Here is a 14,575-nt window from a genome sequence, read left to right as displayed (position 1 = left end):
CTCATATCCATAATCTGTCCGCAAAGCATCTCTGCTCCCAGTTCTCAGTCACGAGCCACGAATCTATATGTGCCGTTTATTGGGCACGGCTGGCTCGGGCTTGCACATTCATTTGTCACTGCTGCACGTCTCGGAGCAGAATCTGATCCCAGAGTCAACATTAACATGGCTTTTCTAGGGCAGCAGCTTCATTATTGAGCCCCGGCATGGCGAACCAGACCATTACCGCTCCGGAGTGAGAGAGACCAAACACAGAGCGAAGAGGGGGAAAGATGGAAAGATGAGGAGCGAGGATATAGGATAAGCACAATGATGAAGTGGGGAGAGGGAATGAGGGAGTGTGAATGAAGGATGCTAGCATGGGGAGGGAAGGAGGAAAGAACTGACCAAATAAATCACCAGCCAACAGATAATTGGACGAGCTGCACTCAAGGGACTGTTGCAGCACAGTGAAAAGTGACACTGTGATTTGCAATTAACTCCGAGAGGAGAAACGAGGATTTAGTTCCCTTTGGATTAATTCCAGGAATGTGATACCTGACAAGATGGTCGCCGTAATGAATCTGTTGGGCTGCAGGAATCGTTATTGTCATTTAACTTGTATGATGGCGCCTCTCTGCAGGGACCAAATGTCTCGATCTGAGACGCAGAAACATATGAAATTAGACCTGGAGGTGGACCTGGACACCTAATGACCCAGAGCAATTAACAAGTACGGCCATGATGGGCTGCACTGTGCTGGCTGTGTCCATACGTGGGGTCTTGTCATCGGGTGAATGCTCTCGCTTTGCCAGTCTTGTAGTACCATAGAGAAGGTGAAGTTACCCCAAGGACGAGATGATTCAGGCTCGGCGTCTTCTGATCAGAGGTCGTTTGACGTGGCCATAATTACGCCGAACACGCAATCACACTCTGACAGAAGTGTAATTTAAAGATAGGATCGCACCGATACGAGGTTTGTGTTCCTTTATCTACAAAAAAAAAAAGTGTTTTCTAATAAGAAAATCCATCGAAAGACAAAGAACTTTCTTGTTTCACTCAATTGAGATGCAAAGCAGAACTCATGAGGAGCTTTAAGTGTTAAAGCGTCGCGCTGGAACAAAGTCACATTATAGTCTTTCATGATGTTTCTTTAATTTATGGCACTTCTGCTGTTTAATGCAAAAGCTGCCGACAGGAAGTGACAGGAAACATGAAGAGGGAGAGGGAAAGAGAGGGTGATATGCATTAGGGTTGAGCCACTAAAACAGCCCATATTTTAGTCTTTTTGATAGCAGACTGTAATACCAACCAAATGTTAAAAAATCTGACATTTCTGCCTTTATTTGACCTTAACTTGTACCTTATTGGAAATTACCTGGATCTAATAGAAAGTGGACTTCACCTTAATCACTCCAATTAGACAGCCGTAGCAAACACACTTTGTATTTTGCTCACATTGATTGTTGTCACTGTGTGTGTATGAAGCAAACTGGTTGACCTTTCTAGCACACCTTCCTCTAATAAAGCACTAATTACAGTAAGAGTCTCATTAGGATTCGAGAGATTGGCAATAAATGGCTGTTTAAACACAAAATAAGATCCCCGGCAACTGATTGCTGGAGGCTGTGTTGGCTCACGACCCAAAAAGTTCAGTTATTATTACTTTGAGGAGTGAAAGGTTGTCTTACAGAGAAATTACCAAAAGAAAAAAGAATCTTCAAAGTAGCTCTGATCACCGAGGCTCACGGTTTGAAGAGTCGTCTGCAAAGCGGGAACATTTCTGATCGAATCAGGTCTGCAGAGTGTGACGAAAAGTCAAAGGCAGTGCCAGATGCTACAGGTGCCTAGTTAAAGTGATCAAGACCCGCTTTCCATTCAGATCTCACAGCAAAACGACAACTCAGGCATTTCTCGGTTCACACGCACAAGCCACTTTTCCTTACACTTTTTAACTTGAGGGTGTCTACAATGTTTTACAAGTAGACAGCTTGAGAGTTTGTCTCCATGCTGCTGAATGCTAAGGTATATGATGCTCAAAGACATTGGACTACTAATGTGTTTGGCCTAATGTGAAATGAATTGTTCACTTTAAGAGTAAAGTGTTTTTAAATCGTGCATCTTGGCAAAGTAGGTTGCCAACCCAAGAAGCACCAAAGGCTTAAGACTGATGATTTCCCTGCTAAAAATTCAAGGATATTAAAATCTGTGACTAACCAAAGTGGAGACTGAGGAAGTGCTGTGTTCGCTCACAAAATCCAACACTCGAACTATAGCTTTTAGCACAAAGTGAGTCAGCACAGCATCAGTCTCCCTCCACAAAAAGTGAGAAGTCAATTGATACTCCTGTCCTGTCCTCCATGCTAACAGCTTCCAATTATCAGGCGACTGGGGAATGAGACCTCTCTGATTTAGCTATGTAGGGCCGTATTGATTGGACTGGAAAACTGTGTAAAATCCGAGAGAAGTGGGATGACCTTGTCTCTTGTACTCGTCTCCTGACTGACAAACAAAGTACAGACAGCTGTGGAGATGTACCTGCATAGCAATGGCTTGAGCTGTCAGGCTGCCCAGTTGAACAGTGTGTTTTAATGGCAGTTCGAACACCTTTTGTTTTTGTAAAGCGACGTCTGCCTGGGCTTTGATTTCAAGAGGGATTTGATCAGATTGCTCAGAGATTTGGTTTAATGGCTCGTAAGTGGGCACGACTTAGCTCGCGCTCGGCCTCTGGAGAATCTCAGGGATTTGAAGCTGTAGGGGACCACGACAGTCCTGATTTCTCCTGAGTCATTCAATCAAGGTGCTGAGATTGCACGAAGACAGCACCGACAACAGTTTTACGAAGTGTAACATCCTTCATCCAATCACATGTTCACAAAGTGGTGACCCTCGCTCCATCCTCGCTTGTGAACGACTGAGCCTTTCCAGGATGCCCCTTTCATACCCAATCATGACACTATCACCTGTAACCAATGAGTCTGTTTACCTGTGGAATGATCCAAACAGGGGTTTTTGGAGCATTCCACATCTCTCCCAGTCTTTAGTTGCTCCTGTCCCAACTTGTGAAATGTGTTGCTGCATCTTCAGAATAAGCAGATATTTACAAAAATCAATGAAGCAGATGAGGTCAAACATCAAATATATTGCTTTTGTGCTCTTGGAAAAGTTCTTTCACTGTGCCTTTAAGTTTTTTCACATGATCAGACATGTCTGTTCTCTGCTATGTCTGCTTTGTTTGTGAGAGGGCCGTCAAAAAGGGCCATCAGAGAGTGTGAACATAGGTGCAGTCAGCGCCTCACACATTGAATCTATCCCACAGTCTGTTTGTGTTCCACTGACACAGTGGAGTCTCTGGACTCTGTCGGCAGTCCTGTTCCTGTCAAGTCAAATAACAGCATTTCAGATGGGTCCTCAGTCTGACACGGCGAGCAGGCTCAACGGGAGGCCAGAGAGGTTCAAAATACTGTTCGGGAAATGTGCAGAAGTCGACCATGTGTCCACGGCAGAATCTGCTGCGGAATGCAAAGAAGAAGAAGAAGAAGCCCTGCAAGTTCCACAACACTCATGCATGCCAAAAAGATAACCTGGAAATGCCCACATCAGTTCTTGCTGGCATTTCTTTCAAATGTCAAATCATTCACCTGGAACAGGTTACAGAGACCTTCAGGGATCTTTGTGGTGAATGTCAGACCGGACCATGAATCTGTACAAAGCTTTGGATAAAGTGCAATGTCCACCAGCTTCCCACAGTGAAGCCCGAGGGGAGGAAGTGAGACAGGTCTCAGACGACTCCGTCACGCTGCACTTATCAACTGCACTTATCAAGCCAGGCTATGTGTTGTCTCTTAAATAACCCGGTCATGTTTATCCTGTGGAAGTATCTCATGACCCCATTTCCTGTGCAACTTGGAGTGATACTGTATGTCTGCATACTCCAGTGATTTCCCCTGCCGTTCGTTCCACCAAATGCCATCAAACCAGACAGTGGTATTTACTAGCAATATCTGGGTTTCGTCTCACGTTTACTTTTAAAAGACAGTGTAGACAGAGTCAATAAATTCAACCGGCTGACCGCATAAAATAAAACCACAGTTTACAGTCCCTCGGAGCATTGAAAAAAAAACACAGAACTCACTTATACCCGAGGCAATAAACAGGTCGTCACTTGCAAAAGCGCAGAAATAACCTGAGAGCAAACGCACAATCCAATAACATACAATGATTGTCACTGGACTTAATAGTAGTGGCTCAGAATGGGATGTACAGCAGCCACTCTGCCACCGCCTCGCCGCCTCTGCTAGTACTGTAGTGTCTCTCCAGTGTGCAGAGGAAAAATGTTTACCTTTCGATCTGATCCGCAATATCCAGGGTCAGAGCCTGCGTTTATCTGTCGAGTGTGTACACAGTGTTCAGCCTCGTGTCGAGTCGTCTGTCTCAGAGGCAGCTCTAATTCTCTCTCTGGCCGAAGAAGTGAAGATGGTAATTGTGTGATGCAGTTTGTTGACTACCTGGAACCATTATTCTCTTGTCACCTGTGCGTAGATGAAATGTCTGAACCCCTAAAGCTATTTCAGCAAATGTTTTCTTAAATTAATGATCGTGATCAAAACTCTGGCGGAGAGGAAAGTCAGAGGTCTTGTGGTTTTAAATAGCCTTCCTTTTATTGGAATGGAAAGGAACTGAATGTGCTGCCGCTGGGCCCCATGGAGAGATAGCTTTCATTGTGAAATGAGCTGAGGGTGATTCGGCTGTTCCATCCTAACTGGCAGTTTCAGGTGAGTGGACTCGTGGTGGTCACCGGGGAGCAAATTTTTCAGATTCTTAAGAAAGCCCAGGGACACGTCTTGCTAGCAGAGAATAATCATTAAAGCTGTAATTACAGAAAGCAATAAAGCTCAGATTTATCTTCTTGTACGAGAATCTGTAAGCTGATGGATGAATGTGATTCAAAATGCATATTTGTACTTTGTTTTTGGTTTGTGGGAGTCGATGATAATCAAGCGCAGCCCTTAAGCCAAATCCAAACTTCAGAAAATCTGTCATGTGCTTCTGAAATTGATATTATAAAGCATATTTTTGCTGCGACAATTGTATCTTCAGGCTTTAAGTAAAACAGGCGTTAATGCTGAATAATGGGATCCTGAATATGGTTCAGTTTGAAGTTGTCATACTACAAGCTGAAAAAGTAGCTGCTTACAGTGGCTAACAGAGTCCACAGTCATGCTAGCTGCTCTGTGAAGCAATGCACAAGCTGTACTCAGGTCCTTTGAGCTAAATGCTAATGTTAGCACGGCAGCTTGGCCACAATATCAATGCTAACATACAGTTGTTTAGCAGATATAATGTTCACCGTGCTCACCACCTTTGTTCACTGTGTTAGCATGCTAAAACTTGCTAATCATTTTGTGGAAAACAAGCTAACAGTTGTGAAGTCATTCAAAATGAATGTCACCCTCATGGTGGTGCTAGAGAAAAAGTCAAGGGATCATAAAGGTCATTAGGAACCATCATCTGGGGTCCATGAGAGTCTGGAGAAAATTTAATGGCAACCCATCGTGTATTTGTTGAGATATTTCAGTCTGGACCAAAGTAGTGGAGAGCCCAACAGAACAGACCAATAAACTGTGTCCGGGCAGAACAACAGAATCACAGTCACAAGGAGGCAGTGATTCATTATTGATGTCAAGTACATGGTGCCTCCATTTGGCCATTATTCCTGTTCATCAGCTTCAGGCAGGCCTGTAATTAGGACAGCAATACCTCCAGGAGTACAGTTGGACTTTTATTGCCTCTTCAAATAAAAGTCAGCTGCCAGCAGCTTGAAAAAGTGGACGGATTAACGCTTTGCTCCTTCTAATGCATCACTTATACTGTAGTGTAATCTGTGCTAAATCTACAGAACACTCAAGCGGATATTCAACGTTGTGCATGTGTGTCAATTTTCTGCCTCCTTTTTAAAAATGGTCAGACGTTCCCCTCGGTCTTGTTTGTCTGTCTAAACTATTTTAAGCCATTTTGATATCTGCTGTGGTTTTTGCTTCCCAGAACAAGCAAAGCCTCCAGTCAAAAACAAAAAAAAAGAGCAGTCTTAGACTTTGTAAGCTTGGATTTTGTCCGCTGAAATACCAATTGCTCCTCCTGTTGGCTAATTGCTTGTTAGTGCTCCTGGCCCACGAGAAGAAAAAGTCACACAGGGCTACTTCAAAAACGCCCACACCAGCAGCATCTGCAGCAGCACAGTGAGATATTAAGGCGCCCTGTCATGCTGGCGCCGTTTACAAGAACTTGTGTCACCAGCCTGAGCGTTTCCCCCTGCTGCTAAAGTTGCAGCAGAACAATTAGAGAGGAAAAGTAATCACCCCAAAATGTCATTCCTGCTCCCTTTCTTTCCACATCACCAAACTCTGTGTGAAATGTTAGCTTTTCTGTGTATGCGCCCCCACGATGCACAGGTCAGAGAAGAAGCTCCATCTACTTTTTTTTTTTTTTTTTGGTCTCATGTCTTACAATCTCCCATCATAGAGGAATTAGGCCTGCTGGCAATTGCAATTACCCCTCCCTGCCAAGGTCCAATGAGAGCAGACGGGCACACTGAATGTTTTATGGAGCCAACGATAATGGCAGAGCCAGAGCTTGAAGTAGCCGGCTGGAATTATCTGGTGCTGAGGCTTAGAGTAATTAAGAGCAGGGAAAGGCCGCTCGACATTATTGCTGGATGAGCGGCAAGACTGAGGAACACCTGAGGCTTCTGGAAGCAGAGCACATTCAAAGGGATCTCCAGAGGTTTTGAGGGTAGTACTACAACTGCTGCCGCCGCCGTCGCAACCGAACTACTGTTCAGAGTTTCACAATGGCTGGAATGTATGGCTCTATTACGCTGGCGTGAAATGGAGACGGACAGCACGAGGGTGAAAGGAGCATCTAGCGTTAAAAGTTAGCGTCAGCTTGGACAATTTACAGCCAGGCTGTTTAAAAACAAAGTGTCCTTCTGTACGGCAAAGGAGAGGAAGCGACTTTTTACAGTGCTTTGAAAAGCCTGGGTTAAATGCCAATGTTCTTTGCTTTTCACTGCATTTATCAAATAAACAAATCTTAATCTTCCTGTTTCTGATTGCAGTTGAGCATCACCATGGTGACCCGCTTTGGTTAAAAGCAGGCGCCCTTCGCCCACCTGAAGAGTTATTTCCTGATTTTATTCAGATCTCCGGTGTATTCATTATGCAAACAATTTCTAATTACTATGTGTCGTTCCTGTTGAAACACGCACTAGAAGTGGAGTAATACATAATATCTGGGCTCAACACCACAGTACAATAATGTACCACGGGGGTAAAATGAAGTTCACTATCAACTAAATTTAACACTTACACCTTTCAGAAGATGCTGTTTATTTGCATACAGAGTACAATTAACTGTCATCTGCTGATAGAAGTCTCAACGATACCTTTAAAACACCGTCCCTGCCCTACTCCAGAGACCTAAACAGTTTGTGTGAAGATGTTTAAACAAAGGTTTACGGCCGTCTGGGGTGTTTGGATTACAATGTCCTCAGAAAGTCCGAACTCGGTCCAAAGACTCTCCAGATGTTTTTATTCTTCGGTTTATATGTATGTAACCATCTGCCTGTAGAAGATGTACATTTAAGAGGTTCGGCTACTTGAATGTTGTAAAATGTATGAAGTATGGATCAAAACGTGCATTCGTTGTTTTTATTCCCACTTTAAAGCTGCTACCATCAGTATTTTTTACATTAAAAATTGATCAAAAACTATGTGTAACATGGATGATGTGCCTTGAACTGATGAACCCACAAATAATAACCACTTGACTCTGCAGTTCCCCTCAGTGCTACACAGAAATTTAGCATCTTTTAGCTCACTGTTTTGGTTTTGCAGCACACATCTTCACTGTTTTGATCATGTTTTGATCTGTTTTCTCCTAACATCTAAAGCTACATGAATAAAGACATTGAAAGCAAAGATAGCAGTGCAGATATACAGCGTATAATGAAAGCATGAGAATAAAACCAAGGGAAGAGATAATATACAGCAGCAGCAGAGACGGCAACAACGACAGAACACCCCACACTGTTGAACGATTATTTATGCTAATTATCTTCTTCTGTGTGTCTGCCTGATCTAAGCACTGACCTGCTGTGTTGTTAGATGGAGGCGATTGTTCTTATGGGTGTGAGACGGAGTTCTTCAGTCGGCTCTTTATTATAGGCTATATGATGTCTACAGCATGGATGTATACATAATTATATCCTGCAATTGTAGTACAAACAGCAATTACAATTCCCAGACCATTTGTAATGATTGATTGTAATGATTTGGTTTAACCTCAAGGGTGTATGAGAGTTGCTGGAAATAACACTGCACTACAAATGAATGTGACTCAAGTGTCTGTTCATTCTAAAATAAATCAATACAGGAGGTCGAATACTGCATGTGAAAGGCGTATGTAACTATTAGTCCCTATAACAGTGTCGGTCGGTGGTTTTGACCAGTTTGCATTAATGGAAGATGCACGAAGAAACTTACTCCGAAATGCATTTGTCACTGCTCGATGCCTTGGTGTCGCAACTGCGCACATCTTTGTCCAGCGAGACGCATCCAGAGCAAGGCAGACAAAATCACTAACCATCATGCAATGCATTTCGCAAAGTGCACATATCTGCGTTGGTCCAACTTATCACAAACAAGGCTAAAGTCAGTGACTAGCTTGTGAGCAAAGTGGACAGTTTGTTAGTCAAAAAACAGATATGCGTCCTCAGGAGTTGGCGGATTAAACTCCAAATGAATGATAATGTTGCTCCATGTGTTCTGTATGTGCAAACAAGCGTTTGCTAACGTCACAGCAGCAGCAGTGTTGTTTCTGCTGCCCCCAAGTGGACAAAAAAATCTGTTAATGCAGGTTTAAAGTAATCAGGAGCCCTGAACCGTGAGTGACAGTATCATCACACCGCTTCTACCATCTTCACTAGGGCTGAAAATAAAACATGTTTTCCTCACTCGCATATTACCTGAGTTTTTTTTTTATCTGCAGACTGACAGTAAATCATAGCTCCACACTGCCGTAATGTCGGCAAACACATCACTCTCATGTCTGATACATGTCAGAGTCTTGCAGCGTGTGCTGCGTGGATCAGCATTCGGGTTGTCAGATGTATTCTGAGTCACGCAAAAATTGTGGGTCCACACAGACTACACACTTCAGGGAGCTGCTGAGCTGATTTCATAGAAGAGACTTTATGAGCAATTACAGGGTCACTGAATCCATTTGTATGTTGATGAAATATGCTGACACAATGCTGTAAGTAGTGCTTAGTCCATTGATTCCAAGTCTTTTGTTACAAATGCAATTACGCCGGTTTGTTTCGTCTAACTCTCTCTGTCTGCTAGATAATGACCTTAAGGAGGAATCTCCCTCCTCCCATCCTTTCCAATCAATGCCACTTCGTGCGGTGGTTTAGTGGCACTTCATATTGTACAGCTCTGCAATCACTCAGCATCTGATAAGAAGCACAGTTAAAGGGTACACTAGCCATTTGTCCCTGGCTGGAGGTTCAGCATCAGCGTGTGGGAATCTGCATGAATGTGGACACAGATTACTACACGGATATTTAAGCTTATGAAGCCATATTTAGACATACGTATGAGTCAAATTCATCCTCATCCTGTCAGTCTTTTCACTGACACAACCTTCATCCACACACACACACACACACACACACACACACAGTGGTACGCTGCTTGTTCGCTGTTATGTAAAACCCCTTCATAGAATCTCTTTTCATCTCTTCCATAAAATTTCCACACAAGCCAGTCTTCTGTTTCTGCTCAATGAGAGCTTCCTTCAACACCCGGCCGACGCTGCGTGGACCTCCTCATCCACACGGAGCAAAAATAACATTTTAATTGCGTAAAAATAAAATAAATAAGTGTGTAATGGCAGGAAAAGAAAGCGATTAGAGCAGGAGCTCAGTGCAAATAGAGGAGCCTACTGCGGTTGAAAGCGTGATAATTAGACATTCCTTTCTGTGGGCGCCAGCTACACAGATTCACTAATGTGCACTGTGCAGCCGCTCTACAACCGAGAAGCTTATGTCCATGGAATGAGGCGCCCCACCGGCTAAATTTAACTTTTTACAAAAGCAACCTCGCCTCTAACACTGTCTCCACCGCTGCCAAAAACACAGATTTGAGAATATGTGTGCAATGTGCATTCATGGTAGGTAGGAGCGTTGGCATGAGCCTCCTCCTTCAGTCTCTCCTCCTCTCTCTGTCCTCCATGTGAGTGAGACAGAGGTATATTTTCGTGTGTGTGTGCGTGTGTGTGTGTGTGTGTGTGTGTGCATACACATTTAGCTGTTACAGAGCACAGTGCTGGTTCATGTCCTCATAATTTCAATATGAGAGAAAACAGCCAACACATATATGTTCTAGAGACAACAAGCACCATTTTTTGTGGTTGCTTCTTAAAACCTGGATATTCTGTCACAGAGTTTGATGAATATGCTCCCTACATGCGTCACTTTCCTCCCTTCTGCATTAACCAACATGCCAGCAGGCATGAATGCAGAATCGCTGGCCAAGCATGATGTAGGAATCAATGCACACCATCATTTGCTGACACTTCCAGTAAAACATATGCACAATCTATAATATCTGCATCTATAATGTAATATCAATAGATTTAGGGAGGGACGTTTAAAAAAAAAACAAAAAAAAGCCACACGCCTGACCTCGGTAAACCTCGGAGGGCTGGCAGAAATTGAAAAACCCGTCAAATAACTGTGCAGTCACGGTGCATCCAAACCTCATCCATCAACATCAGGGTGTCAGACTGGGTGATAAGTGGAAATGGGGCGCAACAAGTCTGAGGAACTTCTGCCAACTTCTGCAGTGACGAAACACATTGTAAGACCAGCAGAACGCTGAATAATGCAGGTTTATTTAAGATCTTAATGTTTCCACCGGACAGAAAAGGTTGTTAAAGTGTACTCAAATGTGCCTCAGTCCTCGAAATCATTAGAGGAAAAGTGAGGCTAAGGATATTTAAAACTATATGATAACACTGAGAAAGCTGGAGAAGATGTGGAAATAGTAGTTCCAACAGCATTACTAAAGGAGAATGGACTGTTTCACCAGTTGCTCGTGATAATCACATTTTCTACAATAAACAATAGGATTATAATGCAATTATGCAATAAGAACAAAATGTCAAATTATTTTGCCCTCCGTCATTTGAAGGATTTAATCAAATCCAAACAAATGGCTCTTCTTTCTGGCTGTGCTTTCAGAGGCTCTGCGATTGTACCATGTGATTTCTGAAACCTGGAGGGTTTTTTGTGGCCGCACTAACTGGACTAACTTTTCTACATCGGCATAATAAGTTGTCAGAACTGTTTATTTAATGCCTTTGGTTCAAGTGTTGGAGCAGATGGCACCCAGTCGTGATCAAGTATCCTCCAAAAATCTTCAGAAAAAGCACCAAAATTAATTTTTCAGTGCATTCTGCACATAGAAATATCACCTGTTCCAGTGCAGTCTCAAAAACAATGCATGGCAGAAGTGATGGAAACTTTCTAATGGATTCCAGACAGTGGCAAAAGGCAAATCCCTCCTCTTTCTGGCACCAAATCACATTCCAAACTGGAGATCTGCCTGAATGGCCAAGAACAAAACCAGCATCGTCCTGCACGCCCAGGAACAGACAATCCAGACACTGAAGGCGACACTGCTACTTCTTGTTCAGCTGCCATCTCTTCAAACAAAACCAATCACCAGCAGAGGCTTAATCAAGGTCAAGCCACAGCACTCACTCACTCACGCACAGCACAGCACAGCAAAGTGACAAATGAGCATCAAATCTCTGCACAGCTTGGTGCTACAGGTGAGCTGCATCTGCACTGTTATCAAGGACCCTGCTGTAAATATCCACCTGATTAAATAATACATTCAGTAAAAATAATCACAAACTTAATGTGCCGTGTCTTATTATAAAGTCCTCGAATTCACAGTGACGGGGGACTCGTACAGACCACAAATCGTCTGTTGCAGCGAAACGATAACCGAGGAATCGTTTTTTCCCTCCATGTTCAGAAGCAGAGACTCGAAATAACGAGTAAACACATTTTCCTTCGCAGGGAATTCTCATTTTTCAGTTTTCCAGGCTCTACTAACGCAGACTTCGCTCTCTTGTTACTGCCAGAGTTAAGTCAAATGCTCCAAAACTACAACCTACCTCCATCCATCACAAGCAGACCTCGTCCCACTGCTCTGGTTTATCCATCCACGTTTTTTTTGGCTCCCCCTTTTCATTCACACAGACGCGACTCAACTGCTGTTACTCGAACTGTCATCCAGATCCGGAAAAACTAACATGTTCAGCCTGAAATCGAGGGGTGGAAAAAACAGAAACGCGTCGTGATAAATCACAGCTTTACCTTTTGGATACCGCGTCCTGAGTCCTGCGGTGGATTTATGGGCAACAAGCTCACAGTACGACATTCAAAGCATGATTTTGGAGATCCACTCTGAGCGTGAAGCAGCTCAACTGTAAGAGCCACAGTCACACAAACCTGCCGTCTCAAGTCTGTTCGGTTTCTCGCGTTGCGCTTTTACGCACGTAGGCTGTGGCTGCGACGCGTGCTCGCCTCTCGTTCTTAAACAGGTTTGCAGATCTCAGCGCATATATAATCGCACCACTTTGCTGTTTGTTGGTATAAAGAGATTGGAATCACATGGCAGCAGAAAAATATCGTTTTCATCGCTCTGTTGTGGTCAAACTCGCTGAAATCAAGTACGGTTGATCGAATGGAGGAGACAAGAGAGCAGGCTGCTCCTGGGCAAAGAGACTCACGCAGATCTGCATCTGTGGCGTGTGTCGATGATTAGACAATAGAGTTTATAGCATGTACGAAATATCAAAGGGGGGGACAATAGTGGAGGAACCAGTTGTTTCCTGAAGGCAGGAAGGAAACTGAGGACGCGTTTATCCAAAACGCATTAGAGTGCCATGAGCGCACATTACTGGAGAACCGGTTGGTATTTCTTTGCCTAAATAATGAAAATATAGTTGGTAAAATCGCCTAAAGAAAAACTGTGGCAAAAAATCGTCAAAAATGGGGGTTAACGGCACCGGATATTTGGTGGAACAGCGCGCAATGTGCTGTAGCTGCGGGGGGGTTGGATGCGTCTGGCTGAAAAATAAGACTGATGCCACTGAACCATGCAACAGTACGATGCGATACTGAGGCAGCTTCAGGTATGGATGCACGAAATAAAGCACAAATAAAGTTCTGCTCTCCGTCCACGACGCGCCATATGGCACAGCCAGCTGTGGATCAAGCGTCAAACATTTCGTTGTCCTCGTGCAAAGCTTCCCCAGCAGCAGATATTGGCAGGCCTGTTTTATACGCGATTTTTCAACCGATTACATGGCCTCAAATGTTTTACAGCGCTCTGTTGAGTTAAAAAACAATGTAAGACACTTTTGTCACTCTGGCCGGTAAAAACAACTTCACACTGTCTGAAATTGTGAGAAAAATCATTGAGAATATGACTAATGGCCGAGATTCCATATTTCGGCGTCTTTTACGCGCTGATGGATCGTGATTACAGGTGTTGACGTGTGTGCAGCAACGCGGCGGATACAAAAGAGACAGTCCCGTATCTGAAAAGGTTCGATTCCCCGCTGTCGGGGTGTCCTTGAGCAAGACCGCGAAATGAAAGCTGCCGCCCGCTCGCTCACTCGGAACAAGCGGTCTACCTCCTGGTCTGAGAGTCAGGTAAACCTGCTTGAGAAATATCGATCCCTTTGGTTTTTATCAGGAAAAAGAAAAAAAAACCAGTTCGTACGGTGCAAAGATTATTCAGGTGCCAGCTTACCTGCGTTTACGCGGTCATGCTGGTGGCGTCTTTTGGTCCGCTTCATCGCACCGCGGCTGCATGTCTGAGGACATGCTTCTGGAGACAGGCTTTGGAGACGAAAAGCGCCTCGGCTGCACGGGGGAAAGTGGAGAGGTGGGACGCGGGGGGAGGCGTGTGTGTGTGTGTGTGTGTGTGTGTGTGTGTGTGAGTGTGTGTGTGTGTGTGTGTAGAGGGAGGGAGCGAGAGCTGGAAGAAGTAGGCAGGCATTTCTTTGACAATAATGACAGTCGTTATTTGCCTTTTAGATTCGGGGAAAGCAGGCTGAGCGTTTACCACAAGTACAGCAGCACGTGATTTAAAAACACCAAAATCGCCCAAAGCTTTAAATTGCATTATTCGTCAATACACCAATTAAAGCTCACGCCAGCAGCTCAGACATATGCCACCAATTTCCAAAGGATATCAGCTCATTTAGCCTTTTAGGACTCGCCACTGACACTCTGTCACATTTATTAAATGTATTTGGAGGCAACTTGAATGCGACCAGATTCATTTTCTTTTACTTGTTGGTAGCAGAACAAGATTTTGCATGCGGATTTGGGAAAGTCGGGCTGGTGGTACAGCTTCCATTCAGAAAAAAAGAAATGGCAGAAATTACCGCAGCTTTACGCAGACTTTCAGCACCGAGGAGAGCGCATACTTACAGTGGAGGCGGGAAA

General features: G+C 44.0%; 1 protein-coding gene across 3 annotated transcripts in view; it reads right to left on the bottom strand.

Annotated features, from left to right (window-relative positions):
- The window catches only part of chrm2a (cholinergic receptor, muscarinic 2a), a 68,878-nt gene extending 54,885 nt beyond the window's left edge, over positions 1–13,993 (bottom strand). Inside the window, exons 1-2 of one of the 3 annotated variants that reach the window (XM_076721667.1) lie at positions 13,875–13,982; positions 12,229–12,375 (exon numbers count right to left, since the gene is read on the bottom strand). The gene's annotated coding sequence lies outside the window, so the exon portion shown is untranslated. Of the gene's footprint in view, positions 1–12,228; positions 12,376–12,430; positions 12,644–13,874 lie in introns of those variants that run through there. The other 2 variants (XM_076721666.1, XM_076721668.1) reach the window with 2 other exon arrangements.
- Between the last annotated feature and the right edge of the window lie 582 nt (positions 13,994–14,575).

Source organism: Chaetodon auriga, chromosome 22 (assembly GCF_051107435.1).
Source record: "Chaetodon auriga isolate fChaAug3 chromosome 22, fChaAug3.hap1, whole genome shotgun sequence".
Taxonomy (NCBI): Eukaryota; Metazoa; Chordata; class Actinopteri; order Chaetodontiformes; family Chaetodontidae; genus Chaetodon; species Chaetodon auriga.
This window is presented reverse-complemented; position numbering and strand designations above follow the sequence as displayed.